This window comes from Suricata suricatta, chromosome 7 (assembly GCF_006229205.1).
Source record: "Suricata suricatta isolate VVHF042 chromosome 7, meerkat_22Aug2017_6uvM2_HiC, whole genome shotgun sequence".
NCBI lineage: Eukaryota > Metazoa > Chordata > Mammalia > Carnivora > Herpestidae > Suricata > Suricata suricatta.
The window spans coordinates 103,070,777-103,094,891 of NC_043706.1; positions in this window are offsets into that span (position 1 = coordinate 103,070,777).

Below are 24,115 nucleotides of genomic sequence, written 5' to 3' on the forward strand. Positions count from 1 at the left end.
ACAGAAAATTATTTTCCTATTTCCATTTTATAGTTGAGAAACTAAAAATTAGTGTAGATAAATCACTTAAGGTTATACAGCTAGTGTAATACTAGTTTTTTGCCCCAAGTACAGTGTTATTTTTCATTAAGTCACATTTCCAGATCTTTCTATTTAAAAATGTGGATTTGGAAATTGTATTACCTAAGAGGGAATGGTCTTTCCAAGCAAATCATTTCACGTGATTTGTCAGCCTGCCCCTTCAAATTCTCCAAAAAAACCCAGCTTTCACCCTATCATCAACATCGTCTCCTAAGATGTTCTTTTCTGTATGTTTTACGTTGTTTTTACATTTGGAACATGGCTGGAAGTCAGGAAATAAAGAGAGATCTGCATAACCACGGGGGGAACAAGATCAAAATGCCAATGTTTATACAACTTACTCATAGATCATAGTTTCTTACCTAGGAAAGCTCCTACAGCCCTCCCTGAAAGTTGGAACACTCTGGAATAGGTCCTAGAAGTGTGGAACTTTCTTTTGTTCCTTCATCTCTCCCCAAATCTAAAGCATATAAAAAGCAATATTTGAAAGGGGAAGAGTTCCTGTCACAGGCAAATAAACTGCAGGGGTGAAAAAGTTCTTGGGCCTTTTGCAACAGAAAGGAGACAATAGCCATTAAAGAAGAAAGAGGAAGAAGAGAGGGGGAGGAGGAGGAAGAAGGGAGAAGAGGGGAAGGAGTAGGAGCAGGTAGGGGACAGGGAGGAGAGGAAGGAGAAAGAACTCAGGAAGCTCAGCAACACACAGTCCTATGCACCACAGCAGATCACACAGTTATCATTGCTTTATGCTAGAGTGGTACTTCATTTGAAAATAATGATTGAGCATCATTTAAGAAAATATAAGGTTATATTTATAGTACTTTGTTGAAGAAAGCTATAAGATATGCAATGTGATTCAGAAATATTTCTTGAAAGAGGTTTAAGTGAGCAAATCTTCAACATTTCAGAGAAACACATACTCTAAGGGGACCTGATAGATTTCATTACATTTTCTTTCTTTTGTCTCTCTTTCTATTGTAGTGTTTTAGAGTACGGAAAAGACATATCCACTTGCGTTTCACTTACCTGGATTCAACTATGTGTATCCAGGCCAAAGAAAAAGAAAAAGAACAAGGAAAGAAAAGAAAAAGAAGAAAAAATCTTGGTGGGGTTTCTACCAGCCATCCACTCAGTGAGCACCTATTTCAGCAGGAGAAGGGGAGGGAAGACAGGCTTATGTTGTTACTTCGACTCAGTTACTCTCAGTGCTCTTACTATGCCAGCATCTTACTTTGTGATTGTAGTGTCCAAAAACATGTATCTTTTATGCCCCATTACCAACAAAATATTTTACCTGTTGAACAACTGAGAAAACATTAAACTCTTCAAACGCTGGAGTAAAACCTCATTGTATTGTACTTACTGAGAGATACTGTATTGGTGTCCAGGGTGTAGTGTCAAATAAAAAACAAATCTGGATTAGTAAGGACTTTATTTGAAAGGATTATTGTGAAATGGGGAAGGCAAACATCTCAAGAGGGAGGCAAAATGGATTAGTTTTATTTTATAGAGAGGCATAAGCAAGGCTGGAAAGAATTAGGTGGGGGAGAAATGGATGAGTGGCATGATCTCATGGTGGTTCAGAGACTGTTTTACCTTGAGACCAGCCTGTTTGAGGAGGGTTGTGTGCTGGGTCAGGATGAGAGTGAGTTCAGGAACCCTGGGGAAGAGGAGAAAATGAAAGGGTAAAGAAGGACTCTTCCCTAGGTGACTTAAATAAGAATTAGAGATGGCCCCCAGTTACCTAAAGTGAGTCCAGGCAATGTCCCTCCAAATTCCCACTCTTTGCTTCATAAATGATCAGCAGAACTGCTCATCCCCACAGATCAATGTGAACAAAATGCTTCTTAACCAACTTTTGTTTATGTTCTAGCACCTGGTCTCCAATAAATGAACAATCCATTCTTGTTGGGTGAATGAAAGTTGTTTCTATTATTCCTTCACTGTAGAATAATACTGCTATAATATAATATAATATAATATAATATAATATAATATAAATTATTGTTATGCCTTAAAAGAGTTACTTTATCTTTTTGTCCTCCTTTGTATATTGTATATTGTTTTGACTATCTATTCCTTGTAGTTTAGTTTTGTGAAAATTGGAACGAGTATTTTTACAATATTCTGCATAAGATAAATCTATGCACATGGAATATCATCACTTACTAATCTGTAATACCTAATATTTATTAACATTTGTTATATGTTAAATTCATTATATACATTATTTTCTAATCTTCAAACTAATCATGAGTAAACTGATTGTATAGAAATAGTTTAGACAATTTCTGTATAAATAAAGGCTAGGGTAGTCAAAATATATAACTCCTATCGTAATCACGAATATTCCTGGAGCATAGAAAAAAAAACAGATTCCAATGTAAAACTGCTAACTTTATTTCTTGCAGTTATTTTGCATAATACTTCTGAAATATATAAATTATGAAAACATGGTGTGATAAAAGGAATTTGGGAGATAATTTTTGCTTATGGAGTCTTACCCCAAATTTACTACCGTTGTAGTGTATAATGGTCTTTCCTCTGGTTATAAGTATGGATATCTTTGTGAGTAAAAAAAAACAAAGACAGAAACATAAAATAGGAAGTTATTTGCATTAGACAGAATTTATACAGCATAAACTCATCTCTATAAGTCATAGAAAATGATGACAGAGAATGGTGTAAGCCAAAAATATTAAGCATAAATTAGGGACTAATATAACTCTACATAAGATCACTTTGTCTTAGCAGGGGACCCGGAGCACAGAAAAGATGGGTGTAGATGCCTCATTCAGAGGACGTTGGTGCTGGGTCCTTTGGCTGGGTCATCACTTAATTCATAGTCAGTTGACTGGATAAAATATTTGAACAAGCCTCCCAAAGATGGAGCAGCTTTACAAACTTTAACCACTTCCAAAATTCTTGGACTCAAGTCTGTTTGAAGCTGTTGGGTTATGACGGTGGGTGTAGGGGTGGGCTGGCAGCTCCTTCCTTCTTCCAAGGAAGTTTGGCACTTCATCCTCCTCTCCCTTCCCCCCTTCCTAATGCCTTTGTGTACTCAGTAAGTGGGGAGGATTTGGGGAGGATGAGGGGCAATTAAGAAGAAAAAAGGCTCTCTTATCCTTTGTTCTTTACCCTCTGTTGCCCTGAGGTGGAACCTTAATTATAGCTTTGAAATTAAAAGCTAGCTTATTTAGATTAATAGAAAAGGAACTGCACTTTCAAGACTGCCAAACTTGTGTGTTATTTTTGAATTATTTCCAGAATCCAGCCTACTCTAAATCCTTTTTCTGAATTTGTTTGATATAAGATAATAGTAGTTATCAGAATTAATTCAGGCAGTTGTTGAAGGGCAATTTTTTCTTAAGCCAGTTCTACGTGTCAGGGACTACTATTCAAGGCGCTGTAGACACGTGGGTGAACAAAGTTCTTATCTTCATGGAGCCTAATTCTAATGATGGAGATGAAGAGATAACAAAAACATAATATGATTTCAAGTAGCAGTATGTTCTCTGAAAAGAAATAAAGTAATATAAAACATAAGAAATGAAATGTGTGTGTCCTTTCTGATGAGGTGATATTGGAGGAGAGATTTCCATGAAATGAGAGAGCAGGACAAGTGATAAATTGCAGAAAGAGCTGCCCAGGTAAAGTGTAGAGCAACTACCAAAGCTTTGAGAAACATGTACTTGGCAGGGGACCAGTGTGATTGAGGAAGAGTTCAGGTATGAGTGAGAGAAGAAATTAAATCTGAAGGGTAGCCTGGGACCAGATGATGTAGAATTCAGTAGGTCACGGGCTAGAAATTTGGGCTTGATATTAAGTGTGACTGGAATCCACTGAAGAGTTTTTGTGGAAAGAGTGATGTGATCAGATTTACACTTGTATAAGAAGTCCTTCTGGCAGAAGAAAAATTATATCAGGTATAAACTTGGATCTATGTAAAGAAACAAAAAGCACTGAAAATGATAACTATGTGACCACATATAAAAACCTTCATTTTCTTTACATTTATGACTTTGAAAAAACTGTTTAAAGAAAAATAAAATTTTTGGGAGTTTATAACATATATATATATGCATATGCATCAACAATAGTATAGAAACAGGGATAGGAAAAATTAAAGTATGCTATTTTAAGATTATTATATGTGAAGTGGTAAAATGGTAATTGAAGGTAAATTGATTATTTAAAAATGTATACTATAAACCATAAACAGCCATTAAAATAACAAAACAAAAGTTATGGTTTATAAGCAACAAACAAAATAAAATGGAATCACAAAAACCCTAATAAATTCAGAAAAGAAAGGGAAAAATAGCAAATGTGAAAGATAGAAAACAAATAACAATATGGTAGATTTAAACCCAACACATCAATAATCATTAAATGTAAATGGTCTAATTATTCCAATTTAAAGGCAGAGATTACCAGGTAAAAAGGCAAGACCCAGTTATACATGGCTTATAAAAAGCCCACCTTAAATATAGACACAAATAGGTTGAACAAAAACAAATGGAAAAAGAAAAATCATGCTAAGATGAATCAACAGAAACTTAGGCTGGCTATATTATTTCAAATAGATTTAAGAGCCAGAAATATTATGAAGAATACAGAAGTGTTAATTCATCAAGAGGACATAACAATCCTCAATGTTTACGTAGTTAGTTATGAAACTTCAAAATACATAAAACAAAAAACTGATAATACCACAATGTGAAATAGACAAGTCCACAATTATATTCCGAGATATTTTAACTCCTCTTTCATTAGCTAATAGAAAGAAATAAAGAATTAGAAAATATATAGGAGACCAGAAGAGCACTATCAACTTGCCTAATTGACATGTGTATAACATGCACATACATTCTTTTCAAGTGTACAGAGAATATATACTAAGATTGGTCATACTCTGTGGGATGAAACTACTGAATTCAATAAATTTAAAAGAATTCAAATCATACAAAGTATCTTTTCTGACCACAGAAGAATTAAGTAAGAAGCAAAAACAGAAACATACTATGAAAATTCCTAAATATTTGGAAAGAAAATAATACTTTTTTACATAAATTATAGATTAAAGAAGAAATAAAAAAAAGAAAGTAGAAAGTATTTTGAATTGAATGAAAATTAAAATATCAAGTAAAAAATTGTAGTAATTGGAAGGAAATTTCTAGTATAAAACATTTGTATTAGACAGAAGAAAGGTCATGAATCGATGTCAGCTAACAGTAAATGAAACACGAACTAGATGAAAGAAAATGATAAAGATTAGAGTGGACATCAATGAATCAGAAAGTAGAGAATAAATAGAAAAAATCAATGATATCAAACCTTATTTTTGAGATGAAAAAAATTGATACACCTCCTGGTAGACTGATTAAGGTAATGATAGAAGATATAAACCCCAGGAGTGTGAGAATTGATATCACCATAGATTCTAAATAGAGAACTTTATAACAAAAGTTGACCAATTAGATGAAATCTTTAAATGACCTGAAAGACACAAACTACCAAAGTTCACTCAAGAAAAAATAGATAACCTCAATACTTTTAAATTTGCTTTCAAAATGAATTTGTAGTTTAAAATTTCCCTTATGTAAAATTACTGGCCCAGATGTCTTTGCTGAGGAATTATACATTTGAGAAAGGAATAATACAAATTCTATGCAATTTTTTTAGAAAACTGGAGGGGAAGGAATAGTTCTTAAATCATTCCATGAGGCTAATATTATTATGAAACCAAGAGCAAAGATATTACAAGACAATAAAACTATAGATTAATATTCATCATGAATATAGAGGAAAATATTCTTAGGAAAATTTTATCCAATTCAATCATACAATATATAAAAATGATAATACATCATGGCCAAGTGGTATTCATTCCTTAACGTTAATTGAAAATTAATGAATGCAATTTAATGTATTAATAGACTTTTAGTTGGCTTATACTGCCAGAGTCCAGGTGCGGCTCCCAGCATTGTACTGCTATAACAAAATACCATAGACTGGGTGGCTTACACAACAGAAGTTTATTTCTCATAGTTCAAGAGGCTAGGAAGTTAAACTTCCCCAATCGTGGAAGGAAACAGACATTGAAATCCAAGAGGCGCAGAGAACTCCCCTTAGATGTAATTTGAATCGACCTTTGGCATGACATATAGTGAAACTGGCAAAATATAAGGATAAAGAGAGAATTCTGAAAGCAGCTGGGGATAAAAGGGCCCTAACATACAAAGAGAAACCTATCAGAGTAGTTACAGACCTATCTACTGAAACTTGACTGGCCAGAAAGGAATGGCAGGAAATCTTCAATATGATGAACAGAAAAAATATGCATCCGAGAATCCTTTATCCAGCAAGCCTGTCATTCAGAATAAAAGGAGAGATAAAGGTTTTCCCAAATAAACAAAAATTAAAAGAATTCATCACCACTAAACAAGCCCTACAAGAAATCCTATGAGGGATTTGTTGCAAGGAACGCAACCTACCAGGGACACCACTACAAGCAGAATCCTACAGAGAACACAATGACTCTAAACCCATACTTTTCAATAATAACACTAATGTAAATGGACTAAATGCTTTAATCAAACGAGGTAGGGTGGCAGAATGAATAAAAAAACAAAATCCATCTACTTGCTGCCTACAAGAGATTCATTTTAGACCTGAAGACATTTTCAGATTGAAAGTAAAGGGATGGAGAAATATCTATCATGCGTCTGGAAGTCAAAAGAAAGCTGGAGTAGCCATACTTATATTGGATAAACTGGACTGGAAATGAACTGATACTTATATCGGACAAACTGGAGATGAGGAATGGCATTATATAAAATTACAGGGTCTATCCATCAGGAAAAGATAACAATTATGACCATCTATGCACCAAATTCAGAAGCAACCAAATACATAAAGCAGTTATTCACAGAAACAATCTTCTTGATAAGAATGTGCTACTTGAAGGGGCTTTTAATACTCCACTTACAGCAATGGATAGATCAACTAGACAGAAAATCACTAAGGAAACAATGGACTTGAACGACACATTGGAACAGATGGATTTGACAGATATATTTAGAACTCTATATCCTGAGGCTATGGAATTCACTTTCTTCTCCAGTGCACATGATACATTCTCCAAGATAGACTAAAAACTGGGTCATAAAGCAGTCCTCAATAAATATAAAAGAAGTGAAATCATACCATGCACACTTTCAGATCACAAGGCTATAAAACTTAAAATCAATCACAGGAAAAAGTCTGGAAAACCTCCAAAAACATGGAGGTTAAAGACCACCCTACCAAAGAACAATTGGGCAAAGAAATTAAAAAATATATGGAAATAAATGAAAACAAAAATACAACAATCCAAACTCTTTGGGATGCAGGAAAGGCAGGTCTAGGAGGAAAGTACATTACAATCCAGGCCTATTTCAAGAAACTAGAAAAAGCACAAATACAAAATCTAACAGCAGACCTAAAGGAACTAGAAGGAGAGCAGCAAGAGCACCCCAAACCCAGAAGAAGAAGAGAAATAATAAAGATCAGGGCAGAAATAAACAATATAGAATCAAAACCAAAACAAAACAAAACAAAAAACAGTTGAACAGATAAATGAAACCAAGAGTTGTTTTTTGAAAAAATAAACAAAATTGATAACCCTCTAGCCAGGCTTCTCAAAAAGAAAAGAGAGAGCACCCAAATAGACAAAATCATGAATGAAAATGGATATTACAAGCAATCTCTCAGAAATATAAGCATTAATTTTCAGGGGATACTATGAAAAATTATATGCCAACAAACTGGACAACCTAGAAGAAATGGAAAAATTCCTAAACATACATGCACTACCAAAATTCAAATGGGAAGAGATAGAAAATCTGAACAGATCTATAACTAGTGCAGAAATTGAATCAGTTATCAAAAATCTCTCAATGAATAAGAGCCCTGGGCCAGATGGCTGCCCTGGGGAATTCTACCAGACATTTAAAGCAGAGTTAATACCCATTTTTCTTAAGCTCTTCCAAAAAACAGAAATAGAAGGAAAACTTCTGGACTCATTCTATGAAGTCAGCATTACTTTGATTCCCAAACCAGACAGAGACCCAGCAAAAAAAGAGAACTACAGGCCAATATCCTTGATGAATACAGATGCAAAATCCTCAACAAGATACTAGCAAATCGAATTCGATAGCATATAAAAAGAATTATCCACCATGATCAAGAGGGATTAATTCCTGGTCTATAACCCAGGAATTGGTTCAGTATTCACAAATCAATCACTGTGATACATCACATCAACAAAAGAAAGGATAAGAACCATATGATCCTGTCTATAGATGCAGAAAAAGCATTTGACAAAATACAGTATCCTTTCTTAATAAAAACCCTCGAGAAAGTCGAGATAGAAGGGACTTACTTAAACATCATAAAAGCCATTTATGAAAAGCCCACAGCTAATATCATCTTCAATGGAGAAAAACAGACCTTTCCCCCTGAGATAAGGAACACCACAAGGATGTCCACTCTCACCACTGGTGTTTAACACAGTGCTGGAAGTATTAATATCAGTAATCAGACAACAAAAGGAAATAAAAAGCATCAGAATTGGCAAAGATGAAGTCAAACTTTCACTTTTTGCAGATGACATGATACTCTACATTGAACAACCGATCCACTTCACCAGAAGCCTACTAGAACTGATCCATGAATTCAGCAAAGCCACAGGGTACAAAATCAACATACAGAAATCATCTGCATTTTTATACACCAATAATGAAGCAACAGAAAGAGAAATCAAGAAACTGATCCCATTCACGATTGCACCAAAAACCATAAAGTACTTAGGAATAAACCTAAACAAAGATGTAAAAAAATCTGTATGATGAAAACTATAGATAACTTATGAAGAAAATTGAAGAATACACAAAGAAATGGAAAAACGTTCCATGCTCATGGATCGGAAGTATAAACATTGTTAAAATGTCATTACTACCCAAAGCAATCTACCCTTTCAGTGCAATCCCAATCAAAATTGCACCAGCATTCTTCTCAATGCTAGAACAAACTATCCTAAATTTTGTATGAAACTACAAAAGACCCCGAATAGCCAAAGTAATATTGAAGATGAAAACCAAAATGGTAGGCATTACAATCCCAGACTTTAGCCTCTACTACAAAGCTGTCATCACCACGACAGTATGGTATTGGCACAAAAACAGACACATAGACCAATGGAATAGAATAGAGAACCAAGAATTGGACCCACAAATATATGGCCAATTAATCTTTGACAAAGCAGGAAGGAGTATCCAATGGAAAAAAGACAGCCTCTTTAACAGATGGTGCTGGGAGAACTGGAAAGCAACATGCAGAAGAATGAATCTAGACCACTTTCTTACACCGTACACAATAGTAAACTCAAAATGGCTGAAGAACCTGAATGTGAGACAGGAAATCATCAAAAGCCTAGAGGAGAGAGCAGGAAACAGCCTCCTTGACCTCAACCGCAGCAATTTCCTCCTCGACACACCCCTAAAGGCACATCAAGAGCAAAAATGAACTATTGGGACCTCATCAAGGTAAAAAGCTTCTGCACTTCAAAGAAAACAATCAACAAAACTAATAGGCATCCGATGGAATGATAAAATATAGTTGCCAATGACATATCGGGTAAAGGTCTAGTGTCCAAAATCTATAATGAACTCACCAAACCCCACACCTGAAAAACAAATAATCTAGGGAAGAAATAAGAAGAAGACCTGAATAGACACTTCTCCAAAGAGTACATCCAGATGGCCTACACACACATAAAATGATGCTCAGCATCATTCATCATCAGGGAAATAGAAATCAAAACCACACTGGGATACCACCTCACACAGTCAGAGTGGCTAAAATGAACAAATTAAGAGACTATAGATGCTGGCGAGGATTTGGATAGATGGGCACCCTCCTACACTGTTGGTGGGAATGTCAGCTGGTACAGCCACTCTGGAAAGCAGTGTGGATGCTCCTCAAAAAATTAACAATAGAACTCTCCTATGACCTAGCAATAGCACTTTAGGGATTTGCCCAAGGGATACAGAAGTATTGATGCATAGGGGCACATGTACCCCAATGTTCATAGCAGTACTTTCAACAATAGCCAAATCATGGAAAGAGCCTAAATGTACATCAACTGTTTAATGGATCAAGAAGATGTAGTATATATATACAATGGAATACTACATGGCAATGAGAGAATGAAATCTGGCCATACGTAGCAACGTGGATGGAAATCGAGGGTGTCAAGCTAAGTGAAATAAGTCAGGCAGAGAAGGATAGATACCATACATTTTCACACATAAGAGAACAGGAGAAAATTAACAGAGGACCACGGGGTAGGGGAAAGGGAAGGGGAAAAATGGGGAGAGGGAGGTAAACAATGAGAGACTCCTGAATACTGAGAACAAACTGAGGGCTGATGGGGGAGGGGGAGAGGGAAAGGAGGTGATGGGTATGGAGGAGGGCACTTGTTGGGATGAGCACTGGGTGTTACATGGAAACCAACTTGACAATAAACTAAAAAAAAAAAGAGGTGAGGAAATTCAAGATGAAGGTGCTGGTCAATTTGGTTTCTGATAAGCACCCTCTTCCTGACTTGGAGATAGTGCCTTCTCTCTGTGTCCTTGCGTGGCAAAATAGAGAGGTCTGGTATCTTTTCCTCTTATAAGGGCAGCAATCCTATCAAATTAGAGCCCTACTCTTATGACCTCATTTAGCCTTTATGACCTCCTGACAGATTCTAACTCAAACTACAGTCACGGTTGTGGTAGGAGGAAGCTCTTCAATATAAGTTGAAGTTTTGAGGGGACACAAACATGCAATTCATAACACAGATGAAAAAGAAAAAACTGTATGATCATCCCAACTGGTGCAGAAAAGCATTTCACAAAACTCAACATATATTCCTGGCTGAAAAAAAAAATCTCAGCAAACTGGGAAACGAAAGAAGGGATAAAGGGCATTCATGAAATACTTAGCTAATATCATACATAATGATGAAAGACTGCTTGCATTCCTTCAACAACTCAAGAATTTTTGCTTTTACCACTTATTTCTATTCAATCGATTCTATTAGAGTTTCTAACCGGCAAATAAGGGAAGAAAAACAAAAGCTCTCCATATTGGAAAGGAAGAATAACTGTCTTTATTCACAGATAACAGGTAAAAAAATTCTATGAAATCTACAAAAAAGATACTGAGAGTAACAAGTGAGCTTAGCAAAATTGCAGAATAATACAAGATTGATATAAAAATCAATGTATTTCTATATGTTAGGAATGAACAATTAGAAATTTTTATTAAATTATACCATTGATAATAGCATCAAAAATATGAATTACTTAGGGACAAATCTGGCAAGATGAAGGAATTGCAAAAGGGATGAAGAAACTTTTGGGAGAAATGGTTATGTTCATTACGTTTATTGTGATGATGTTTTGAGTGCATACGTGTGTTAAAACTTATCAAATTGTTAATTTTAATTTGTTCAGTTTATTGTATGTCAATTGTTCTTCAATATAAGGATTAAAATATGTTTTATTTTATTATTAAAGTTTTTAAATGTTTATTTATTTTTTAGAGAGAGAGAGAGGGTGAGAGGCAGAGAAAGAGGGAGCCAGAGAATCCAGGGTAGGCTCTGCATTGTCACCACAGAGTCCAAATCCTGACACAGCTTGAATCCACAAACTGTGAGATCCTGATTGAGTCCAACGCTCAACAGACTGAGCTACCCAGGTGCCCCTAAAAATATATATTTTAATAAGGCTCTGATAAGTGTACTTTTGTTCTTCCTGGGTAAAGTTAGTTGTTCTACCTAAATGTTAAATAGTAGGCAGAGTTATATTTTTAACAATTTTTTTCCCGGAAATGATAAAACATGATCTATTATTTCATTTTACATCTATCATGACCACTTTGTTGTATGTGCTTCTCCTATTTGAAGAGATGATTTCACTTTCAATTTTGGTTTGAAATTATCTAATAGATCAATTGAATATGATACATTTACTCTACATAATATCACACAATTCTTAAAAAAAATAATTAGGACTATAATTATAGACCTGGAAGAATATCCATACTGTAATGTTGCAAAAAAAGAAAACTTGAGGGTGATATAATAGAATCTATTTTCTATAGAAACAAACAATAAACCTTTATGTATAATAAATTAGTGCATATGTGATCATGAAAAAAGTGTGGAAAAATTCATATCAATTGTCAGCATACATTACTGTTGATGGGAATGAAAAAGCATATTTTTTTAAATCATTTCACTGCTTACAATGAATATTTCTTCTATAAAAATAATAAATTACACTATTAAAAATTTTAATAATTTTTCTCTCATGGTACCTATTGAGTTTTAGGTAAGTCTGTATGGATTATTACTTAAAACCATTTAAATTATGAATACCATAATTTAATTCAGTACCTAATAACATAAATTTAAAAAAAAATTTAATGTTTATTTTGGAGAAAGAGAAAGACAGAGTGCAAGTTAGGGAGGGGCAGAGAGAGAGGGAGAGACAGAATGTGAAGCAGGCTCCAGGCTCTGAGCTGTCAGCACAGAGCCCGATGTGGGGCTAGAACCCACGAACTGTGAGATCATGACCTGAGCCGAAATTGGATGTTTAACCAACTGACCCACCCAGGCGCCTCACCTAATATCGTAAAAGTCCTACCCATACACATAAGCTACAGATGTGACTTTAGACAATGTTGAATTTCCTAGCTTATTTTTGAGAGTTAAACAAAAATAATCCATACTAAGTTCCTACTAAGCCATACTTAGAACACAAACTGACAATCAGTATTTAGTAAGTGTTAGTTATTATTACTAAATGATACAACTGTTCTTTGTTTTACGAGACTTAGTATTGAGTTGTGACAGATAGTGTTTTCCAAAGATGCCTTAAATAATATTTCCTAATTCACATGCTCTTCTCTATTGCTACATCAAGAGGTGGAGTTGATTTCTCTGTCCCCTTGAGTCTGAACTGGCCAAGTAACTGCCTGACCAACAGGTAAAAGTGGAAGTAAGATGATGTATCAGTTCTGGGCAGAATGCTTGATTAATCTGCAGCTTCCAATTTTTGTCTTTGGAATGCTTGCTCTTGGGACACCTTCTTGGAAATTAGCTGCCATTCTGTGAGAAGCTGAGGCATAGGAAAGACCACACGATGGCATTCCCACTGACAGCTTGCCCTGAGCTCCCAGTTGGCATCCATCCATCCTGGCTGTCCAACTGGGATGAACCATCAGCTGCCTCAGTTACCAACTGAGTGCTATTACACAAGACACTTCAAGTGAGAATCAGTCACTTGAGCCCAGGTGATCCCTGGAACTATGAGAGATAATGATAAATTGCTTTAAACCATTTAACATCAATTGTAGTAAAATTTTCTTATCACATAATTTTACTGAATATACCTTTACATTTTTAATACAGTGCACTGTTTTAAAATCCTTAAAATCATGAACGTGAAATATTTATTTAAAAATTAAATTATTGCAATCTTTAAAGGTGCTGTCTCATGGACCAGTTTTGAAACTAGCTATTCAACTTGGCATAGGCTGGTGCTATTTTAAATTAGCACAATGTCTTTAAGAGAACAGACCTATCTTTTTCCTTTTACATATGCTCATTTCTCAGTTCACAAATATATACAACTTTTATCTTTTTAGTACAATTTGTGGATCCACTAGGAGTTATATTACCTTCAAACACACTTTCTGAAAGTCACCAGCTACTAGGTTTTTAATAAAAGTAATTTTATTACTACTGAGTAGATTGAAGTCATCCTTCAACTTCTCTTTAATATAGTTAATTTGTGAATTTATAATCCTTACTTTATCCCAGGTAAGAGGACAGATTTCATTTTATAAATGTATGCATATCGTAGATCTTGTAGCTCAAAGAGAATATACTTATTATCTAAGGCTTGAGAACGTAGCAGAATGTGTGGAACAGGGCCCTGGACTACCACTCAGAAAAGCTGGGTTCTTTGCCAGTTGTGTGACTATAATTGGTCATTTCACTTCCTTTTCTTCCTTTGTGTTCTGATTTTAGGTCTTCTTTATTTAAAAAAAAAATCTTTATTAATTTTTGAGAGAGATAGAAACAGAGTAGGAGCAGGGGAGGGGCAGAGAGAGAGGGAGACACAGAATCTGAAACAGGTCCCAGGCTCTGAGGTGTCAACACACAGCCTGATGCAGGGCTTGAACTCACAAAAGCAAGTTCATGACCTGAGCCAAAGTCTGACACTTAATCCACTGAGGCACCCAGATGCCCCTGTAGGCTCGCTCGTCTTTAAAGTTCTTTCCACTCAAATTGGTGGCAAAGTAAGGTATTTGACTCCCAGATGTGTCCTCTGCCTGTAGTGGTCTCTTCTGCCCCAAGCTTTTGAGAAGAGGCCAAGCTCTGTTGTCCGGAGAGAAATGACCTTTAGCTTGGCTCCCAAAGTGAGCCAGGCGCCTCCCAATGCTAATCATATGTGACTGCAACTTTGAGAGGCTGGTTGTAAAGTTAGAAATGCACAGATTTAGGAGGACAGCTACTGATTAATTCTAATTGTTTTACTTACATAGATACATACCAGTTCATACAATATATTCCAGGATTCTTCCAATATGATAGTTTTCTTGATTAATATAGTTACGGACAGAAGAATTGACACAGGATAATAATAGGATGTCTAAAAATACAGATGTTTGCACATCCAATTCCTTTATTTTCTGTAATTGCTGTATGCATAGCCTTTAGTTTTAGCCAACCGTGAGAAACAAGGTGATAATGTCACCCCTCCATTTACAATACTTCAGGACAATGCTGTCACCCACACTGCATTGTGCTTAAGAGTAAAGAGGTAGGATGGATATAGAAATTGAACTTTAATAGACAGTTTCACACAAATCATTTTAATTCAGCTTGCTCTTATTCTGTTTATAAAAAATTATATTAAAAAAGAGTTCTCTCTGATAACTTATAAAGGCATTAACAGATAAATCTACAAAGAAAAAAAGAAATGAGATGTGGAAAAATGTTCACCTTTTAGAATAATCGAAGAAAAGCCAATGTATCATGCGATATGTATCAAGTCTTTAAAATGTTCCTAACTTTTTATCCTGTTTGTTGCTTCTGCTTTATGACAGATTTCCCTTTTTGCATTATTTAGGATAGTAGAAAATGGAAACCAATGTCCAACCGTAGAAGAATGATATGTAAACTATAATACATTTGTTCTGTGTAAACCGAATTTAAAAACAATATTTACAAAGGCTGTGAAATAACATGGGAAAATGCTCTTCAAGTCAGAGTAAGTATATGAGTAAATGAAAACTTAGCACTCAATAACTTGACTGATATTTCAAAAAATACTAGATTATCTATATATTTTTAAATCTTTAAAAAAGATCCATAAGCTAGAAAAAAGGAAAATAAGATCAGGAACCCAGGAAAATAAGCAAAGAATTGAAGCTGGGGTATCTTTACTTTGGTGAACGTGGACTTTAATCTGCATTTTGGGGTAGTAGTCTTGGACTGTGGCTCCAGGCCTAGGACCTGTCTGTGATGTGGGGTTACATAGAAAGCACCTCCCATTACGCAGGAGCAAGGCAGGTTGCACCCTCTGTGTGGAGGTACAATAAGGACATTTTAGACAGCACAAACTGAAAAAGTTTACATCCACCAGAGCCTATCTAAAGAAAATCTGAGAAGTTTTACTCCAGGCAGAAAACAAACATGGAAGATTTGAGATGCAAGAAAAAAAAAATAAAGGCAAAGTGGTAAATATGAGAGTAAATCTAAGCCTCTAAAGCTATATTTGATTGTACTAAAAAAAACCCCTACCCTGTTGAGTAAACACACAAAAAAAGGTAGATATAAACTGTTTGATATTAGTGTATTAATTAGGAGGGGATTAAATGGAATTGAAGTACTCTAAGACTTGTATTTCTCAGATGAAAAGCAAAGATTGATGAACTTTAAACATTGCTAACTAAACTATACACATTAAAATTTCTAGAGTAATCACCAAAAGAAGAAATGTATATATAATTTTCAAATTAATAGTACGATAAAACATTCTGCAATCTAAAATAAAGCCAAAAAAAAAAAAAGAAAAGAAAACAGAAAAGACAGGATAAATTTTAAAATTTGAGGGTAGAAAGAAATTCAAGTATATCAGTAGACAAATGCTCCTGTTAAAAATATCAAAGATTATTAGGCTAGATTACAAACAAAACAAAGTAGAGTTGAGATATAGACTGCTTACAAGAGACATAATGAAAGCCAAAAAAATCCCCCAAAAGCTCAAAAGTAAATAAAGAGAAACATATTTGGGGCAAAACCTAATCAAAAGAAACCTGATGTAGCTTTATTATTTTTATCATACAAAATAGATGTTAAGTCAAAAAACATACAAATAAATAAAAAGGGTTAACTATATTCAGAGATTTAAATATACTTGTCTCAGTAACAAACAGTAAAAACGTAAGATATAGAAGAGTTGATAACAGATTAATAAAAAAATGATCAAAGTGTCTCACAACTAAACCATCAACTTTTTTTAAAAAAAAATTGACTACATACTAGGCCTTAAAGTAAGTTTCAGCAACCTGGCTAAAGATTGGCATTTTGTATTCCATATTCTGTGACCGCAATAAAATTAATCTAGGAAATTCTAATAAGAAGATTATCTGACAAATAAAAAAATCCTGTAGATAGGAACTTATTTCAATTTAAGTATGTATGTTTGTATATTTACTTTTGAGAGACAGAGAGAGAGAGAGAGAGCGAGCGAGCAGGAGAGGGGCAGAGAGAGAGGGAGACACAGAATCTGAAGCAGGCTCCAGGCTCTGAGCTGTCAGTTTAGAGCCTGACACGGGGTTCCAACTCGCAACCTGTCAGATCATGACCTTGGCAGAAGTCAGACGCTTAACCTAGGCACCCCAAGAAAGTTGTTTTTAAATAACTCATATGGCAAAGAAGAAATCATAAAGAAAATTAGAAAATTTGTAAAACTGAATGATAATAAAATCACTGTCTGTAAAAACTTATGGCAAGTAGCTAAAGCATTATTAGAGGAAAATATATAGCCTAAAGAACTTTTATTAGAAAGACTGAAAGTTATTGCATTATACATTTATATCAAGATGAAGTTAGAAAAGAGAGAGCTGGGGCACCTGGATGGCTCAGTCAGAGTAAGCATACAACTCTTGATGTTGGCTCAGGTCATGGTCTCTTTATTCATGAGATCAAGTCCCATGTCCAGTTCTGTGCCGACAGCGTGGAGCTTGCTTGGGATTCTCTCTCTGACTCTCTCTCTGCCCCTCGTCCACTTTTGCACATGTGCAGACTCTCTATCTCCAAATAAATACTGAAAAAAATGAAAAGAGAGCTAAGTAAACTTCAAGAAAGAAGGAAATGCATAATGAAAATAATAGTTGAAATTAGTGAAGTACCAAACAAACATTACTTAGAGAGGACCAACAAAGACAAAAATTGGATCTTTGTTAGATCAATACAGTTGATAAACTCATGGCACCAAGATCAGAAAATAAAGGGAAAAAGGCAAATAAACAATGTGAGAGATGGAAAGGGGGACATAACTTCAGTGCTGCAGGAATTAAAGGAAGAGGATGTTATGAACAATTTTATTCAAATATATTGAAAAAAATTTATAAATGAACACATTTCTAGAAAAATGACACCTATCAAGTTGACTCAAGCAGATATATAAAGCATGGATGTTTTTACATTTTTAAAGGCTGTAAAAAAAAAAGGGGGGTGGAAGGAAAAAGAAAAAAAAAAGACTGTGACAGAAGACAGGTACAAGAATATTCACAGCACCATTATTCATAGTAGCCAAAAACAGAGAAGCACCTCAATTCCATCAGCAGTAGAATGGATAATATAGACTGTGGATCGCTTGTATGATGGAATACTATACAGTAGTGACAATGAATTAGAGTTACATGTACCACCATGGGCCGATCTCAAAAACAAAGGTTGTGGGGAAACAGAAGCCATAAAGGAATACATGAAATATGACTTCATTACGTAGAGTTCAAAATTGAGGCAAAATTGAGCAATATTACATTTGGGGTACATTCCCATGGGGCAAAACTGTAAAGAACAGCAAGGAATGAGGAATATCATAGTTGAGGAGAAAGGTGGGGGGACTTCTAAAAAATGATGAGCGCAAGATTGTTAGCATGGTATGTTGCCACTTGGATTTTATTTTACTTTATCTAAAAAATTTTTTTTAAGTTTATTTATTTATCTTGGGAGAGACAGAGACAGTTGGGGAGGGGCAGAGAGAGAGGGAGTGAGAGAGAATTCCAGGCAGGGGAGACAGGGCTCGAACCCGTGAGGCTGGAGATCACTGCCTGAGCCAAAACCAGGAAGCCAAGAGTGGGGCACGCAACTGACTGAGCCCCCCAGGCACCCCTGTGCCACTTTGATTTTAATAATAGAGAAGGCTAGAAAGAATTACACCAAAATGTTACCAGTTGTATTTGGAGGATGACTTCAGTCTGATTTCTGTTGATTCAGAGGTGAAGTGCAGGAAACAAGCAAAGACAGAATCAGTCATTTTATTTCTTGTTTTAGTCAATTAACCTAATTTTGATGACAAACACTTCCTCATGCTTTATAATTTTTGTTAACACTATGGATGTCTTTCTCTGCCTTCTTTTTCTGGGTACATTTTAACTTAAAAAACAGAGTATGTTGTTTTATAAGATACACTTTAAAAATAAACTATAATTTTTCCTCCTTTTTTTAAAAGGCAAAACAAGCTATTGAAAAGACTTTCAAGACATCCTGATTTGTTATTGTAAGCTAGAAAAAAAATCACTTTTCCTGTTGTAAGCATGGCAGTAACATTATCCTTCAAATCCCACAGCCTAGCAGGTGGAGCTGACTGGGTGTGTGCCTAGGTCAGGGGCAGCTCAGCGTGCAGACCAGGCAGCTGAGCACTGGGGCAGCTGCTGGCACCTGCACCAGCAGGAAAACGTTGGCTTAGATGTGCATTTTAATGCCTACGTTGCTGGGACTCCCTACCAATCTTGTCTTCCACCAGCGGTGCCTCTGTGACAGGGAAATACGACCTGGGAGCCCAGGAAGCCGAGAAGAAACGCAGTCTCTTCCATCCTCAGAAAGAGTACGCAGGACGTGAGGAGAATGGAATGCTGCCTGCTGTCCTATGTCGTGGGAATCTCAAATCTTGTGAGTTTCTGAAAACAAAGTATAATATAATGAACTGGAAGGAGAGAGGTCCCTACACACGTGCCTGTAATGAGATTACTTCTTGCCCTGTCTAAAGAGAATGGATGTGGAAAGCTATATAGATTTTTCACCAGGTACCTGAAATACATTAGTTTTACTCTACATTCTTATTACTCATATAATAATGGATTTGTTTCTCATTCATAGTACACTTGGTCCACAGGATAGAAGAACAATTTGGAAATTTCCTTTTTTTAAAAATTTTTAAAAATGTTTTCTATTTATTTTTGAGAGACAGAGAGAGACAGTGTGAGCAGGGTAGGGGCAGAGAAAGAGGGAGACACAGAATCTGAAGCAGGCTCCAGGCTCTGAGCTGTCAGCACAGAGCCCGAGGTGGGGCTCGAACTCATGAACCATGAGATCATGACCTGAGCCGAAGCAGGCTGCTCAACCGACTGAGCCACCCAGGCACCCCAACAATTTGGGAATTTCTAATTTTATAGTGAAAAAATAAACATGATGAATTGATGGCTTTAGTGAATTTAAGTGATTCAAGTGATTCAAATTTTCAAATAAAAAATAACATGAAGGGGTGGCTCAGTCGGTTAGGCGTCCGATTTCAGCTCAGGTCCTGATCTCACGTTTCAGTGGTTTGAGCCTCACCTTGAGCTCTGTGCTGACAGCTCAGAGTCTGGGACCTGCTTTGGATTCTGTTTCTCTCTCTTTCTCTCTCTGCCCCTCCCCTGCTTGTGCTCTCTCTCTCTCTCTAAATAAACAAATACATACAGAAACATTAAAAAATTAAAAACAGTAACATGAAATGGTTTTACCTCTTACAACATATTTGAAAAACCTGACTCTACTTTATCTAGTTCGTCTTCCCTGAAAGCTGGGTAAAATTTCTAGTGGAGCCAGCTGGTTGTTTGGTAAGCTTGTTAAAGACTTGATGAGCAGTTACATTTTCTTGACTTATTTGTTCTTACATAAGACACCAAAGAGAGAAAGCCTGTTACTTTTTCCCTGTAGAGAGGACAAATGCACTAGCAAGAAGACAGTTTCTTAAATAGACTGCTTGTACAAGAAGATTTCTCAAACACATAAACAAAACACAAAGCCTGAGCCATTATTTTTGTTGGGGTGCATAAATTTGAAATCTTTGATTTCCCAAGCCAGGTTTTGAAGAAGTCTCTTCTTTTGAGCTAACTTGCTGGTGGTGACCTTTGTTCTCTGAGCCCGTATCACTTAAAGGCAGAGAACAAAACCTTCTTCATGCTCCAAGCCGTCTACAGTTGTAAGGTCAGGGATTAGAAATGAAAAAAATACGGTAACTCCGATGGAAAATATAACAGATGTCTAAATATCCGCCAATTCTCCCCCTTCCTTTCTGCCATGTGGCCTTGGCTAGGTCATCCTGGGGCCTTCGTGCAGAATTGGGACAACAGGTAATTGTTTTAGGTCACAGATAGAAGTGACCTAGATTTGCTTGATTTAAAATGGATAGAGCAGAAAATTTTTTCAGGATAAAAAAAAAAAAAAAGACTAGATCTGGGAAAGTAACACAAAAGAAGAAACCAACAAGGACTGGTTTTGAGGGGAAATATCTTGGGAAATTTGGGAGAAGGAAGAAAAAGCTTTTCATGCTATCTGACGCACTAGAGAAGGATAGAGAGAGGGATACTTTAAATTTTGCCCTATATTATAAATGTCATGACTCTTAGGCATTTTTGAAAGACTGCAGTAAAGGTTTTAATTACTTTTAATCTATTTTTGGAGGTCAGATAGGTGAATCTTCTGAATGGGATACTGTATAGAAACTATTCTGAAAGGGGTGGGGGTGAAAATGCATCTCTGATAATCCCTGAATTTAAGGGCACTGAGGTCAGAGTACGAGTGTAGGAAGGACAGAAAGGTAGGAGAAAAAAGGAGCCTTTTGTTATTGATCCCCCTTTGCACTGTCAGCCATGTCTTTATGATGTCCTTGATACCTGAGCAAAGAGGCAAGAAATTATTATGTTTTCTTCTAATTAACACAAGACTGATGAGATATTCCTAACGTCAGAGAAATAGATTCAGCTGTGAAGAGCAGCAGCATTTTAAGCGGCAGGAAGTGAGAAGCCAACTCAGACTCTTGCCTTCTGTCCCACCTACTCTTGCCTCCTTCCATTTGACTCTGAGGGAATAAAGATGAAAATGGAGAGCTCATGATGTCTGGGAGACTGGCCCTACACGGTGAGCTGTGTTCTGGGACTTTGGAAATAAGCATTCCTATTTCACACCCCCTTCCCTAGGATTGCTCGCCTCCTCTCCACTTTTCTCTGGGTCTATCCCTTTGTTTCTTTGCTCACGTTTTCTGCAAGTGAGTCTATTCTTTGACTTCCGTATCCTTGCACACACATACTTTCTTTTTTCTCCTCCTTTATCACTTTCTCTTGTTCACATTCTCCTGTCCCCTGAAGCTCACCCACACCATTGATTTTGCCTTCTGATATTTATAAGATTGATATTTATCAAGATCTGTATGTGCTATTTGAAAATGAAGACAACAGAGTGGCTGATTCCATCACTAACCCTTCACTTTATACTTTTGGCACAGCAGAGAATCCACTCTTTGCTTCTTACGGAGCTAAGAGCTTACCCATTCAAAGGGACAGGACTGAAGGCTCTGAGTACCTGCCCAATGCTTGCTCCTTCTGAGGAACGTTATTATAGGTTATTTCTCATGATTTGCCCAACAACCAACCGACTGGACAAAGGGCTGGTCTGAAGGCACCATCAATAGGCAAGTCAGTGACCTTGAGTGAGCCTGGCAAGAGAACTCAGTTTGGCAAAAACATTCTTTCTGGACATGTCTGACTAGCCCATACAACATCTCTCTCTGGAGAGAGTGTGAATGTAGGTTACCAGGATAGGTAGAAGTAGTTTAGGACACATGCGTATCCAGAAAAGAGAAAGCAGAAGCTGTGAGATGGTAGAGGCTGTTACGAAAAGACGAAAGTCACAGATCAGAGGGGAAAATGCGGAAGAGGCAGAGACAGAGACAGATGTTTGTAGAGTAACTAGAGATACTGGAGGAGGGCAGGGGAACTCACTTTTGAGAGTCAGCTGCTTCATCTCCAGGAAGCCTAGCACTACAGACATTGGGAATGAAGCTACCAAAATATGCAACCTTTTCCCTTGGAACCTGAAAGACTATGTGCATACTTCTTAATTTAATCTTAACTATTCCAAAAGATTATTCCGTTTTATTGGTGAGATAGCAATTCAGAAAAATTATATAACCTGACTGTGATCATGTGAAAACCTCCAAATGCCTCCTTCTAATGAAATGTTTCCTTCTAATGAAGTAGTAAGGCAGAGTTTTTGAAGCTTATGAGCAAGTAGAAAAACATGAGATTTTTTTTTTCTATTGCAATTCTTTTTTCTGTCCACATTCCAATGGAACTCCAATCCTTTATTCTCTCCTTTTTTCTGTCTGCCACTCTGTGTCTTTTTGTCTCATTAACTTGTACTACATACAGGCTACTTCTACCACATACTACTTGATGTTGATATCTAAAAGATTTGCTTTGATAAAACCAAATTGGGATGTTTCATTTAGGTGCAACTTATAAACAAAATAATCTGGAAATGCTCAATTAGGACCACACCTGATTTGAGTTAATTAACAGTATAGCAGGGATTATGTATAATTTATGACCTGAAAAATTTAGTTCCCCAATTAGAAACCAAGAGCATGATCTAGTAAGTGGGGTTCATCTTGGTTTATTATGTTCATATACAATGCTTGAGGTTTTGTCTTTTAAACTCAGGATGTTAGAAAACAGAAGAAGTTATTTGAGAACGAATTGCAATATGTATAACAAAGATGGTCTTATTTAATTACTATTCCCTTCTCAAGATAAGACAGATTTTTTTCTATCTATCTATCTATCTATCTATCTATCTATCTATCTATCTATCTATCATCTATCTATCTACCTATCTCTCTACCTACCTACCTATCTATCATCTATTTAGTATCTCCCTCCATTCCTCCCTTCCCTTTCCTCATCCTAGTACTACAGGCCATTTCTGAATACTAGACATGGCCTCTTTGTTTTCCTTTGGTCCTCACATACTTTTCACTGTTGACATAGAATTTCAGTTTTCCTGTGGGCCCTTTTCCTTCCTGATTGGTTTAGTATGATCACCTGCTACCTTGCCTCAAACAAACTGCTGTCACCGCTGTTGCTTTCTTTTCTGAGCTCTTGTGCTCTGTGTTGCAAGCCCTTTGCTGGGCTTGGTTTCCCTCATGCTTGTTTTGTGGTGAGCCATGTAACCTAAGTATGCACATTCTCTTTAGCCTCCTGAGCTCAGAAAGCAAGTCTGAGGCCTCCTTGATTTAGTTGTCAGGGACTACCATCTTAGCTCAGACTATTCTGTGGTGTTCTACTGTGAGCTGTGTCCAGCAATTCACAAGGACTCTCCTCTTACCATAAAGGGAGGAGCTGTGATCCTGTGCCTGAGTTTTGGGTGGGGAGAAAATGCTCAAGGACAGAGAGTCCTTGAGGAAACACGGGCATTCTGGTCTTTAGTCATTTTCTATTTTCTCCATATGTGGCCCAGTGGATTTAAACCCGTGCTGGGGCTCATGGCCAGGGCTGTGAATAGCTGGAGAAAAGCTTTTCACCATATTTTATTCTTCAGTCCTCCATCTCTGTTTATACTGCATAATGGTCTCATTGATGAGATAGAATTATAGAAGAGCTATTA